Source organism: Tenrec ecaudatus, chromosome 12 (assembly GCF_050624435.1).
Source record: "Tenrec ecaudatus isolate mTenEca1 chromosome 12, mTenEca1.hap1, whole genome shotgun sequence".
NCBI lineage: Eukaryota > Metazoa > Chordata > Mammalia > Afrosoricida > Tenrecidae > Tenrec > Tenrec ecaudatus.
In genome coordinates this window covers 6,485,880-6,499,722 of record NC_134541.1, presented here as the reverse complement: position 1 = coordinate 6,499,722, position 13,843 = coordinate 6,485,880, and the positions used below count along the sequence as shown (strand labels likewise).

The 13,843-nt window shown below is 50.1% G+C and overlaps 1 non-coding gene across 1 annotated transcript; it reads right to left on the bottom strand.

The window, feature by feature from the left end:
* Positions 1-1,107: 1,107 nt before the first annotated feature.
* On the bottom strand, positions 1,108-1,262 carry LOC142423598 (small nucleolar RNA SNORA62/SNORA6 family). The gene has a single exon (XR_012779216.1). It is a non-coding gene; the product is annotated as a small nucleolar RNA SNORA62/SNORA6 family (small nucleolar RNA).
* Between the last annotated feature and the right edge of the window lie 12,581 nt (positions 1,263-13,843).

Below are 13,843 nucleotides of genomic sequence, written 5' to 3'. Positions count from 1 at the left end.
GGACATTCCTCCTTTTCCATGACGGCCTTTCTCAAGCCGATATCCTTTTCCAGGGATTGAGCCACCTGATCACGTGCCCAGAGCACGAGTCCTTGATTCTCAGGAGCATTCTGGGTCTACTGCTTCTGCCCATCTATGGCTGCCCCAAGTTTTTCAACGATGCCATCACTGGAAAGCGTCCATTCTTCATCCATTTTCTAGATTTTGGGTGTGGAGGAGGGGATGAAAAGACCATGGCTTGTGAAAAAATAACAATAATTTATAAATTATCAAGATCTCATGAAGGAGAGTGGGGGAGGGAGGGGAAAATGAGCTGATACCAAGCTCAAGTAGAAAGGAAATGTTTTGAAAATGATGATGAATGGCAACTTGACACAATGGATGGATGTGAGATTGTGATAAGAGCTGTTGCGAGCTCCTGCTAAAAGGATAAAAACAAAACACAACCAAAACGCTCATGGCTTGAATCAGGCACATCTTGGTCCTCAAAGTGATATCCTAGCTTTAAGGTGGTCTTTCATACCAGATTTCCCCACTGCCGTATGCCGTTTGATTTCCTGACCGTGACTTCCACGGAACTTGACTGTGGAGCTAAGTAAAGTGAAATCCTTGACAGCTCTGATCTTTCGGCACTTGTCTGCAGGATGCTGTCTGCTGGTCCAGCTGTGAGTTTTCCCTCCTTGATGTTGAGGTGTCACCTGTACGGAAGGCTCCCAATTTGATTCTTCTCAGTGAGTGCTTCAGGTCTTCCTTGCTTTCAATAAGTGGGGCTGTGTGGTCTGCAGATGGCAGGTTGCTCGTGAGTCTTCCTCCAAGCCCGAGGCCGCATTCTCCATGTGGTCCAGTCTCACGTTATTTGCTCAGCATGCAGGTTGAATAAGGATGGAGAAGGGATATATGCCTGCCCCACCGTTTTCCTGATGGCAAACCATGCAGTAGTCTCTTGTTCTGTTGAAGTGGCTGTCTCTCAGTCTACATTCTCCAGGAGCACAATAAGGGGTTCTGGAATTCTCGTTCTTGGAAATGTTATCCATAATTTGTTGTGATCCACACAGTTGAGTGCCTTTGTATAGTTCATAAAGTACAGGTCCACATTTTATTTTTAATATTTGTAGCAAGGATTATTAACACACTCCACTCATTGGGTCAGAGAGACCCTTGTGGTGTAGTGAAAACCTTGCCCATCATGTAGCACACTACCTGCACTTGTGAGCTCATCGGCCAGCAAGTGGCCTCACCTCTAAGCTCTAACAATGGGCGGCACATCTTTCTTTCTACAGTAAGGACAGAAAGCCTGAGGAGGGGTGGGATAACACAAAACCATCAGACATGAAGAGAGCGAAAGTCCACTCAAAGGACAGGGAAGAAAGAAAAGATCCAAGTGGATGTCAGAAGAGATTGAATCTTGCTCTTAATCGTAGCTTAGCTAAGGCACATGGGAGAAATGATGAAGTGAAAAAGCTGAACAGAAAAATTTAAAGGGCAGCTTGAGAAGACACAGTCAAATATTACAATGAAATGTGCAAAGACCTAGAGTTAGAAAACCCAAAAGACAAGAACATGCTCAGCAGATCTGAAATGGAAAGAACTCAAGAAAAAAAAATTCAAGCCTTGAGTTGGAATAGTTACAGATTCTATGGGGAAAATATTGAATGAGACAGGGAGCCTCAAAAGAAGAGGGAAAGGATGTGCACAAAGCCACGGTACCAACGAGAACTAGTTGACATGGCGCCTTTTCAAGAGGTGGCGTATGACCAAGAGCCAATAGAGCTGAAGGAAGAAGTTCAAGCGGCGCTGAAAGCATTAGGCAAAAACAAAGCCCCAGGAATTGATGGAATACCAATGAATATGTTTCAACAAGCTGACGAAGCACTAGAAGCACTCACCTGTCTACGCCAGGAACTTTGGAAGACAGATATCTGGCCAACTGGCTGGAAGAGATCCATATTTGTATGAATTCCAGAGGAAGGTGGTGCAACAGAATGCATAATTTATAGAACAATAACATCGATCTCACATGCAAGTAAAATTTTGCTGAAGATCATCCAACAATTATGGTAGCAGTACATTGACAGAAGCTGCCAGAGATTGAAGCTGCCAAATTGAAAAGAGGACATGGAACAAGGAATATTATTGCTGATGCCAAATGGATTTTGGCTCGGAGCAGAGAACAGCAGAAAGATGTTTACTTGTGATTTATTGACTATGCAAATATATTTGACTGTGTAGACTAAAACAAACTGTGGATGACCTTGGGAAGAGGAGGAAAATTTCAGACATGTCATTGTGCTTATGCAGAGCCTACACGTGGATTAAGAGGCAGTTGTGCAAACAGAACAAGGTTTCGTTTGTTGGTTTTTTTAAGGTATACATCAGGGTTATATCCTCTGACCATCCGTATTCAATCTGCATGCTGAGCAAATATCAGAGAAACTGGATTGTAAGAAGAAGAACGCAGCGTCAGGACTGGAGGAAGACTGATTAACAAGCTGCAAATGCAGAGGACACAATCTTGCTTGCTGAAAGTGAAGAGAACTCGAAGCACTTGATCATGAAGATCAAGGATTGCAGCCTTCAGTGTGGATTACAAGTCAATGTGAAGAAGACCAAAATCCTCACAGCTGGACCAATAGGAAGCATCGTGATACATGGAGAAGAGGTCGAAGTGATCAAGGATTTTGTGTTGCTTGGATCTACAATCAATGCTCATGGAGGCAGCAGTCAGGAGATCAAAAGACACATTGCATTGGGTAAGTCTGTCAAGCTTGCCTTGGTTCTTCACTACAGAGCAGTCAGGGAGCCCTCTGAAAACAACACGCCGAGTTCCCACAGAGCCCACCTCTCTCTCAGTCTGAGCTGAGGAGCTTACAGCCGCCTCCCTGCCCCACGCCCCTCCCACTCCCTGCTCCACGCTCCTCCTCCTCCCTGCCCCACACTCCTCCCACTCCCTAACCTCACATCCATCACCACAGACTATTCCTATCACCTCTTCAGAGAAGCCTTTGCTGACCACCCTACTGCTCCCCCCCCCCCCTTCACCAAAAGCAGTGACCGCCCCCATGCCAGTTCCAGCAGGCCAGGGGCTGGGTCCTCAAAGCCTGGGGTCCTGCCGCCTAGAGCAGCCTCTCACTCAGAGGCCTGAGATAAACTCCAAGGCTCGCAAGGTCCTGACTTGACCGGTGCCCACCAGTGCCCATTAGCCTCGTGGAGGAAGAGAACCGAGCTGAACTAGTGGAGCGTTAGTTGCCGTTCAGCTTCAACTCTGCTCTCTTTCTGGGCCAGGAACCCTCACGGTGGCCATCGGTCTTGTTGCCGGCCTTCCTCTGTCACTGCCCCACCTTCCTGCTCCAGGGACGGGTCTCTCCCGACCACAGTACAGGAGGTAAACTCTTGCCGATGTTGCCTCTAAGGAGCTTCTGCTGTATTTCTTCTGGCAGTCCACGATACCTTGAATATTTTTCCCTGGCACCATAAATCAAATCCAAATGAGCGATTCTTCTTCTGTCTTAGTCACTGTCCCACTGTCACATGCATACGAGGCAGTTGCAGATCCCATGGCTTGGTTCAGGCACACCTTTGCCCTCTAAGCAACGTCTTTGCTTTTCAACGCCAAAAACGTCTGGTCTTTAATGTCAGTAAGAGCTGGGAAGGGGAAGGGGCAGGGAGGGTGGGTGTTATTTTAGGGTCCTTAGTAGAATATAAGGTATAATCCAGGAGAGGGGTGATGGTGGGCTGGACTGTGGGAGAAACAGGGGTTAAATGCCCCCCTTCCCAGTCCAGCGGCCAAGGTGGCTTGAGTGACGTCCGTCGCAGAGAAAGGATGACGGCTGCAGCTCTCGGGGCTGGCCGTGGTGCCCAGGCTGCCTCTGCTTTGCTGCAGCTGTCCAGCCGATGTAAACATTTACAAGTGGCTCGAGCTTGGCTCCCACTCAGTGTGTAAATAGCTGTCAAATCTTCCATTTTGAAAGGACCAATTCCATGTGGTTTGTATACATCGCAGAACAGACCAGAGGCTACCCACACAGAAAACCAGCGCCCACCCCTGTAACCCCCAACCCCACCACACACACCACAACCTGGGACGAGGCCTGGGCTTAGGGATCAATTTCAAAGGTGGAGATGAAATGGATTTCCTGAGGTCAGAAGCGCCGACAGACAGCAGATGCATCTCCCCATCAGGGAGGCAGAGACTCTCAGGCGGGGAGAGAAACACAGAGTAGAACTCCGCCCCTTAAAAAGTCTGTCCTCATTGGGCCAGTCGAAACCAGAGGACACCCTGAGACACGCTTTAAACCGTGACCTGAAACTGTCCCCTGACGTCGCCTTTTAACCAAATAACAGGTGAAAATAAGCCAAACGTCCATAGGAGATCTAAAAACCAACAATTCCTCAAAAGGAGAGGTGAAGGGGGACTGGGAAACAAGAGTACTGAGAGTGGAGCCACCAGGACCCCATGGAAGAGAATGCCGGCTCCTCGTGGGAAACGCAACCAGTGCCGGGGATAATGGGCATAGAAGTGGTCAGAAGCACGTTTTCTGTGTTTGCCTTTCTGAAGTTAGAATGCGGTGTCCAGGAGAGCAGAGGGCTTAGCACTGACCGCTTGCCATCGAGTCCAGCCTGACCCACAGTGACCCCATAGGACAGAGCGGAACTGCCCCATAGGGCTTCCTACGGAGTGGCTCCTCTCTTTAAGAGGGGCCTTGCTGGTGCAGAAATGTAATGCGGGGAATTATTGAACATGGCTCTTCTAGCCAGAGACTTTGTGTCACCCACCCAACGGCCATGGTTTCCCTAATGGGCCTGGGTGGGAAAGTGGGGGGAAGCACTCACAGGGCTATGTGATTCTGCTCTGAGTGATTGTTAGCAGGGTTGACTGTGATTTCCATCCTGCTGGGTATAAAACCAGCTGTCTCAGAAGCAGGAAGGGGTCTTTTATTATCAACAATAGAGAAGAGCCTGGAGTAGAGCATGTCCTTTGGACCCTGAGATCCCAATGTACTGAACGTCCTTGGTCCAGAAGACGCTGTGGCTCCAGAGGAGTGACAGAGGAGCAGCAGCAGCAGAACCAGGAGCCGGAGCATGAACAGAGCCATGGACTTCCCGGATCACAGAGAGTCAGGCGGAGTGCGATGGGGCTGGCATGTGAGCAGGGTGCCTCTAAGCATTTGGTTTGGGGGAGTGGAGTTCGCTGACCCAAAGAACAGAGCTGGAGCGGAGAGCTTTGGGGTTGAAGCTTACAGCAGAGTGGCATGCCTTAAGGGTATTTACTGGCAGCCCCCAAAGGGGCTTGGCCAAGTGGCTGAGGGCCAGAGAGCAGCTGGCCTGCAGGAAAAGCAGAGAAGAAACTGCCCTGGCTGACATTTCTCACCCGAATTGTAACCTGTTATCTTCCCTAATAAACCCCATCATGCTGAGCAGTGTCCAGGAGCTCACTGTGGGCCGTGCACTGACCGATTGAGCCCAGCCACAGGAACGCAGCGCCTTGGGAGGGATGGTTGGAGGGGAGATCTGTGCTGACCTCGGCACCATGCGGAGGCTGACACAGATTCTGACACTCCTTCGCCCGGTGTGGAGCTAGAAGAGCAGGTCAGATGTGGGCTGCGTGCCGTTTTCCAAGCAATGATGCTCTCAGCTGCTAGCAAAAGGCCAGTGGTTCAAATCCGCCAGCCACTCTGTGGGAGAAAGATGCAGCCAGTCGTCAACAGCACACCTCCAGGAATCCTTCCTCAGGCCCCAATTCCATGTATTTAGCGCTCCCCACTCCCCATCAAAAATGTAAGTCTATTAAAAACGAGTTCAGCACTTAGAGGTGGCTATGAAGATCATTCAAGACATATGATGAAACAAAAGTCATGCTCCCACTTTCAGTTTGTTTGTTCTGAGTGTAACATTGCTGTGTGATTTTTTAAAAACTCCGTTATAGTGGAATAAAGGACCCCGTTAAGGAACGCAATTTGTCTTGTCGTTTTAGATTTCAGGCATCAGCTTCTGGAGATGATATAAGAGCCTCGAGCTGGGTATAAGCTGAGATGTGCTCATTTCATGATGGCGTGGCGTCTGTGTAAGGAGCCCTGGTGGTATAATGAGTTTCACGTTGGGCTGCTAACAGCAAGGTCGGCCGTTCCAGACCACCAGCCGCCCCCGGATGGGGCTTTCTCGTCCCATACAGATTTATGGGACTGGAAACCCACAGGCACAGTTCTACCTTGTCCGGCGAGGTTGCTCTGAGTTAAAATTGACTCCATGGCAGTGAGTGTGATTTGCATCTTAGTATGACTGCTTCATGTCACCTTCACCCTTCCTCTCCCCTTGACACACTCAAGACCCTTTGTGCCAATCCGTCTCTTATCATTAAAAGATACCACAGATTGGGAAGGAGAACCCAGAAATAGAAGGCCTTCAAGCTTTGTGTGGATGTGTTCTAACATGATCCCATTTTTGTCAAACAAAAATGTGTGTGTGTGTGTGTGTGTGTGTGTGAGAGAGAGAGAGAGAGAGAGAGAGTTTCACTTGCACGATTTGGGTTGACACAATTGCTGTTGTTAAGTGAGTTGATTTTTGACACATGGTGACCCCATGTGTCAGTACTACATGAGAGTAGAACTACATGACAGTAGAACTACATGACAGTAGAACTACATGACAGTAGAACTACACAGACACAATGGTTGCCGCAATGGGCTCAAGCACACAATAATTATGCGCATGATGCAGGACCGGGCCGTGCTTTGTCCTGTTATAGGGTCATTGTGTTTCAGAATCAACTCCAGGGCACCCAACAACAACAACAACACACTCTCCAGAGGCAGGATCCCCAGGGCTTTCTCCCATGGAGCTGCTGGTGAGTTTGAGAACCTGACCTCACACACAGTGGTAGGCTGGGTTCTCTAGAGAAGCAAAGCTAGTGACGCTTGTTTGTGGATGTAGAGAGAAAGAAACTTATGTCAAGAAATGGCTCCCACCATTGTGGAAGTGGCTAAGTTCAGTCCGGTTTGAGTCTGTGGGTCTTCTGTCAGCTGGAGACTTCTCGTGACTCCTGTAGCTGCAGGGGCTGCTGAACAGGAAGCAGGAAGATGAAGCTGGAGGGCCACTGGCTGGTGGATGCAGAGCCGAATGGCTTCTTGAGGTCAGTTGTTGCTCATGGCTCCTGGGAGCGGCAGGCAATTGAACGACAGGAGGTTGACAAATCAGATGTAGGGTCCAGATCCAGCAGTAGAAGCTAGCTAGCTTCCACACACTGTCAGTCGGCACTAAGAGTCAAACTTCTCTCAATTGTATCATGACAGTGTCTTCCGCTTCACTGAAGATCCCATCCTGGAGATGACCACGCTGTGTGAGACCAGGTCATGGGAGAATCCTGGCCCAGTCACACTGACAAGAAACCTAACTATCACACACACTATGTATTTTATTTAGGTGTTTATTAGATTGTCTGCCTCCCTTGTGGAATACCAGTCTTATGAGAGCAGGCTCTTTGTTTCTCCCCCCCCCCCACTCACCCCCATGAACAGAACAGTTTGAGCAACAAACAAACACCTGTTGAACAGATGAGTGAATCACCGAATGACAAACATGAGCTGTTAAAAGAAGGGACTCCCTGGACTGTGGATGCCACGGGGTTATTGCCGCTGTCTGGGGCCATTGCGTCCATCCTCCCTCATAGCCATGCCGTGTGCGGCAGAACAGAGCCATCCGTTTCACTATCAGTGCACGTGACCTATGGTGTTGGTGAAGAATCTTGAAAGAATCATGGCCGGCTGGAAGAACAAACAGAGCGGTGTGGGGGGACAGACTTGGTCTCGCGTACTTTGGACATGTCAGCAGGAGAGACTGGTCCCTGAAAGAGAACACTGTGCTTGGTAGAGGGGTCGCGGAAGAGGAAGTCCCTCGAGGAGAGGGATTGAGGCGGCGCCGCTACAGTGGCGCAAACATGAGAACAATGGTGAGGATCGCACAGGACCCAGTGGACTTTGTCTTGCTGTCCGTAGTGTCCCGATCAGCCAGAACAAGCCGGAAGGCCCCGGACACCACCATGCTGTCCTGGAGGGAACCCTGGGGGTGCAGTGTGGAGCTCTATGACCCCAGAGTCGGTGATTTCAATCCTCCAGCTGCTCCATGGGAGAGAGATGAGGCTGTCTGCTCCCTTACAGGGTTCTAGCCTCCGAAACCCTTTGGGGCAGTTCTACTCTGCCCGCGAGGTCTTAAAGAGTCAATTGATTTGAGAATAAGCGCAAAGGAAAACTTGAACCCTCTCCAGGCTCTGGGCCTGGCTTCTGGACAGCTTGTCTGTGATGTGCGTCTGTGACTCTGGCCCTCTCCCGTCATCCCTGTGGCTTTATCTTGGGGGCCACACCTCTCCAGTCTAGCCCTGGGACTGGGATCTACACATGTCCTCCTGAGTGCGGGGCATAATCCTTGAAGTAGAGCGTGTCTTTGCCCCCTTTACCTGTGTCTCATGCAGTAAAGCTCGGCCCAGGCCTCATCCCACTCTAACCCCTTGCCTCCAAGTCCCTGCTGCCCAGGCCTCCCCAAGACAATGACCTGCTCACCCGAAGAGAACACCCCCACCTCTCACGGCCCATCATCGCCCCTGCCCCTTGGCTTCCTCCAAGTCATGTGACGTGTCCAGTCCCAACTCTGGCCCACAAACGGGGTCTCCGCTCGACAAGATGGTTTCAATGAGCGTGAAGCCCCATTCCCATTGTTTACACTTCTGGGGCCATATTGTTGGTTCCCTAACCAGATGCACGTGGATTTTGGTCACAATCAGAAAGTCCAAGGGGCGTGAAAACTCAACATATGGTGGGCTCGGGGCAGGCCGTGGGGGAAGTATACATTTTCTCTCAGTGTTTACATTTTCCTTATTTATTTTCCTTGAAATCTCATCAAAATAATATATTAAAAAAAGCCGACCCCCACCATTTCCCTGAAGGCCTTTCTGATGTGTGGGAGGTACGTGGACACCGTCCGCTGTTTAAGGGGACACAGCATGGAATGGACATGTGTGGCAGGTGGCCAGGGCACGAGCCCTCTCTTTGATTGGACCCAGATGCCCTCTGGAGAGGAGAGTGTGTGTCCCCAGGGCGCCTGGGTCCCAGAGGCCACTGTCAAGTCGAGCTGGACGCCTTCCTCTGGAAGCACCCTGCGCACCAGGTGCAATATTTCGATTTTCAACATCAGCCACCACGCCGCCGCTGTTGTGTTATTTATGTCACTTGTTGTTCTCGTGCAAATCTCTTTGTGTAACAGGGGAGGAGGCGCTGGGCTTTCAGAAAAATCTGTGGAAATAATTCATTTTTTCCATGAATATTTTTGAGCCCCACACCCCCTACCCCCCATGTGTTGCCTTCTGAAGAGAAGCAACCAGCTCTAAGATCAGGTTCTGCCCGGGGTACGGTTTACAAACAGAGGCCAAGAGAGTCCACCTTGGAGCGGCATCCCTGGGGTGGTCTCATGACGACCGAGGTTTTGTCTGGAAACTTTCGGACCCAGAAGTTCAAGGGTGCAGTTCCTCCGCTCTGACCCGACTCGGGGTGGATGCTCCTTACTCTGCTGCTCCTCATGCCGGACTAGACACACGGCAATACACAGACCATTTGAATGCTGACTGCACTCCGACCAGGTCAGGAAGACTCTCTGTAACATGCAGGGGCTGCTAAAGGCCTGGGGGAAAATGAGCAGATCATGGGATTCCGTTTCGCATTTTTTCCCCAGGAACTGTTTGGAAGCCCCCTCCTAGAACGACACGCAAACCAAAGGGACAGGAAGGAGGGATAGGGTGTCTTCCTTTTGCCGTACTCCGTGCATGGCGGTGTCTCCTCAGCATATGAATGGCATGTGCCCAAGACAAATAGTGAGTGGTGGTTACATATATACATACATATATATGTTACATAGAATATATCTCCTCCCCCCCCACACATTCCCGCTGCCTCTTGAAGAAAGAACTCCCCTTTGGACTTGGAACCACATGAACATATTTCTCACTTTGCTTCCCTCCCGTGATGAACGTTGCTCAACAAGTAGTTCTCTCAGGCGAGGGGCTTCTGCCCAGTTGGAGCGCTAGACTCGCTCTTCCCTCCCCGCCTTCTCCTTTCTCCTCCCACCCTCCCCTCCCCCCGCCCAAGCACTGTCCCAGGAGTCTCCCAGGAGGAGTCGGAAGTTCATTTCTTTGGTGGCCTTGACTGACAAAGACCTTAGTTCCCAGGCAGCACATGTCTGGGAGGCGGCGTTGTGATTCCATGTAGTCATTATCTTCTTTGTCTGCGTTTGCCGTCCTCATTGTTGAACTTCATCTGGTGCAAAGGTTTCTCCTCCAGGAGCCATTGCGAGCGTTGTGGCATTTCCTTTCCTAATTAATCCCAACTGGGCTCGGGGGAGGGGGAGCATGGCCATGGAGGTTCTCCTTGGGGGTGGCAGCGGGCTCTTCCTGCTGCATCTGTAAACACCAGCAGGGCCGGCTCCGAGGCCCCGGTTCTGGTTTGAATTAAAGCTCCGGTTCAGGGATCAACCCAGCTGTGCTTTCCTGCAAGCTGGGTCGGGTCTCTAAGGCTTGTTAACATGCTAATATAAAAGGCAATAGACAAACTTCAAGGAATTTATAACCGGTCTTTAACTTCAAAGACAGCAAGCTCCATGGATGGAACACACACACACACACACACACACACACACACACACACACACACACACACACCATTCGTCTCTTGGTCCCCTCCCTCCTCGAAGACAACACAAAACAAAACGCAAAAACTCCCCCAAAATCATAAAACGTTGGTTGCGCAAACCAGTCTCACCCTCTCGCTGGCTGAGAAAGCCGAGTGGAGGCTGCTACGGGCAGGCCTGGTTGCAACACCAACCTTTTGTGCATTGTGAAACCCAGGGCCGAAGGAGTCTCGGATTGGAGGCACGGATAAACATTTTTCCAGCCCACAAGCGCGCAGCGCTGGCCCAACCCCAAAGGTCGGCTCCCTTGTTTTTTCCCAAACGGAGCCGGTCCGGTGGGTGGGGTGGGAAAGGGGGACCCCGTGGTGCTCTGCCCCCTCCACCTGCCGCCCCCTCTCGCAGCCCGGCCCTGGGACAAGGCTGAGCACATTGGCTGGGTGCTGATGACAGGGGCTCGTGACGAGGGAGAGGCCGGGCACGTTCCCCTGTGCCTGGTGATTCATGTTGGCCCTGTCTCCTGGAGACGTTGACAACAAATACAAAAGCAAAGGGTTGGTTTTTCTTCTTCTTTTCTTAAGTGTCCTTTCATTTTTCTCCACCAAATCTCCTCAGATCGTCTCTCTCTCAGCCTCACTCAAAATGTCAAAGGTTCTCATGAGCTTCCTCTGGCTTGAACCTTTCCACGTAGGAGCCCCGACTAGCCAACCCAGAGCACCACTCCCCAGGGCTTGGCTGCAGCCAGGGACACCTGCAGGTCTCCTGGCCATCGAGTGGAGAGCACGCCGAACTTCGCTTCACAAGGGTTCCAGCTCTGTGGCGTGGAAGACACAGGTCTGCAAGCCTTTCCTCCAAGCTGCTTCTGGGTGGGTTTGAACCAGCAACCTTCTCTCGACAGGTAGTGGAGAAGTTAACTGCTTGTACCACCCAGGACTCCTAATAATGTAAGAAAGACAAAGGTTTCTACTCCCGCAGAGAGTTACAATCTCAGAAACTCATAAGGGCGGTTCTGGTGTGACCAATTAGGGTCACTAGGAGTGGGTACCACCTCAATGGCAGTTGGTTTTTAGTTAGTATTGTTGTGGACAACAAACTGCGGTGGTGTGGTGGGCTAAGCATTGTGCTGCTGACCAAAAGGTTGGCGGTTCAAATCCACCTACCACTCTGACGGGGAAAGATGAAGCAGTCCCAACATGTTCAAAGTAGGCGAGACAAAGCCTTACCATCCTCACTTTTTCAAAGGAGTATTCTTCCAAGGCAGATTTGGGCATTCTTTTGGCAGTTCATGATATAGTCAATACTTTTCAGCGTAATTCAAAGGCATTGATTCGTCTTTGGTCTTGTGGTAGTTACGTAATCCCCTGCCAACTTGATAAACAGAGTGAAGGCGTGGAGTCTAGCCTGTCAAGTAGTACCTCCTTGTGGGCGTGGCCTTCTCTTAAGGAGCATCCGGGGAACTTCCCCTCTCTGTTTCACCTTGCTGCAAGAGCCCTGTGATGGATCCACACAACTCTGCACCCACCGGCCTGCGACCTTCCTGCATTTCCCATCACTGCATTTGGCTGGCTGTGTGAGTCTAAAGAAAGACTCGTGGACTAGTATCGGACTTATGGACTGGTACTAGACTTACGGACTTGATGTGGAGTGGGGTGGGGTGTTTTCTTGACATGCAATTGCTCTTTGATACAAAGCTCTTTCTTAGACGTAGAAGAGTGTCACTGGATTTATTTCTGTAGTCAACCCAGCCTACACAGACTTCCTTATTCATTGGCCAACTTTCACGTGTATGTGAGACGACTGAAAATACCACGGCTTAGGTGCCCCTTAGTCCTCAAAATGACCCGTTTGCTTCTTAGCACATCAAGGTCTTTTGCAGCAGACTTGCCGATGCAGTGAGTGCTTGATATTGGCTTTCATGGGTGTCGAATGTGGATCCAAGTAAAATGAAATCCTTGACAATTTCAATATTTTATCCCTTTAGTTCTTGGTCTAGTTGTGCGGATTTCTGTTTTCTCTATGTTGAGATGTAATCCAGATTGAAGGCTGTCTATAGTCTTTGACCTTCATCAGCAAGTGTTTCAAGTCTTCTTAACCTTCTCTGGCTCTACTCCCCTAGCGTTAACCCTAAAAACCACATAGGGAATACAGATATTTGAATTGAAGTAACATAAACCTGTCATCAGTGAGAAAAATGATTGCTGGGGCAGTATGAACGATGAATGGTCTGCGGTGTAAATTTCAGAAGGAGGCAGACAAAAGTTGGGAAGCTAGTGGATGCTTCCTGCCTTCTCCTACTTCAGCATCTCCATCCACAATGTCAAGTTGCTTTCTTTGTATGCCTCCTCTCATCATGGCTCAAAAACTGTCTTTGAGAGAATCCAGACTTCCTTCGGGGAGTTCAGAATCCCAGTAGGTCATGAGAAGAAGGGACACACTCAATCTGCTAGGAAGCATTGCTTACATGTCCTCTTTGCTGAATCACGCAAGGCAGGGCTGGAGCCTCGCGTCTGCTGTTTTCTAACTTTGTGATGGTGGGCTTCAGACAGAGCATATAGCAAGCCAAGGAGACACTGGAACCTCCCACATAGGGTGACTGTGGTCATTAAATGTAGCACACCTAACACAAGTGTGGTATTTAAACCAGCCAATCATGCCAGGCACAGTGTTGTGTATATATATTTGTTTCTATCCATGAACTCACCCATTAATTCATTTATCCATTCATTTCATCCACCCACCTATCCATCCTTCCACCCATCCATCCACACATCCATCCATCCATCCATCCATTCATCCACCCATCCATCTATACATCCATCCATCCACCCATTCATTCCACCCACCCATCCACCCATCCTCTCTGCCCATCCCTCCTACTCTCCCTCCCTCATCCATCCATCCATCCATCCATCCATCCATCCATCCATCCATCCACCCATCCATCTATACATCCATCCATCCACCCATTCATTCCACCCACCCATCCACCCATCCTCTCTGCCCATCCCTCCTACTCTCCCTCCCTCATCCATCCATCCATCCATCCATCCATCCATCCATCCATCCATCCACCCATCCATCTATACATCCATCCATCCACCCATTCATTCCACCCACCCATCCACCCATCCTCTCTGCCCATCCCTCCTACTCTCCCTCCCTCATCCATCCATCCATCCAC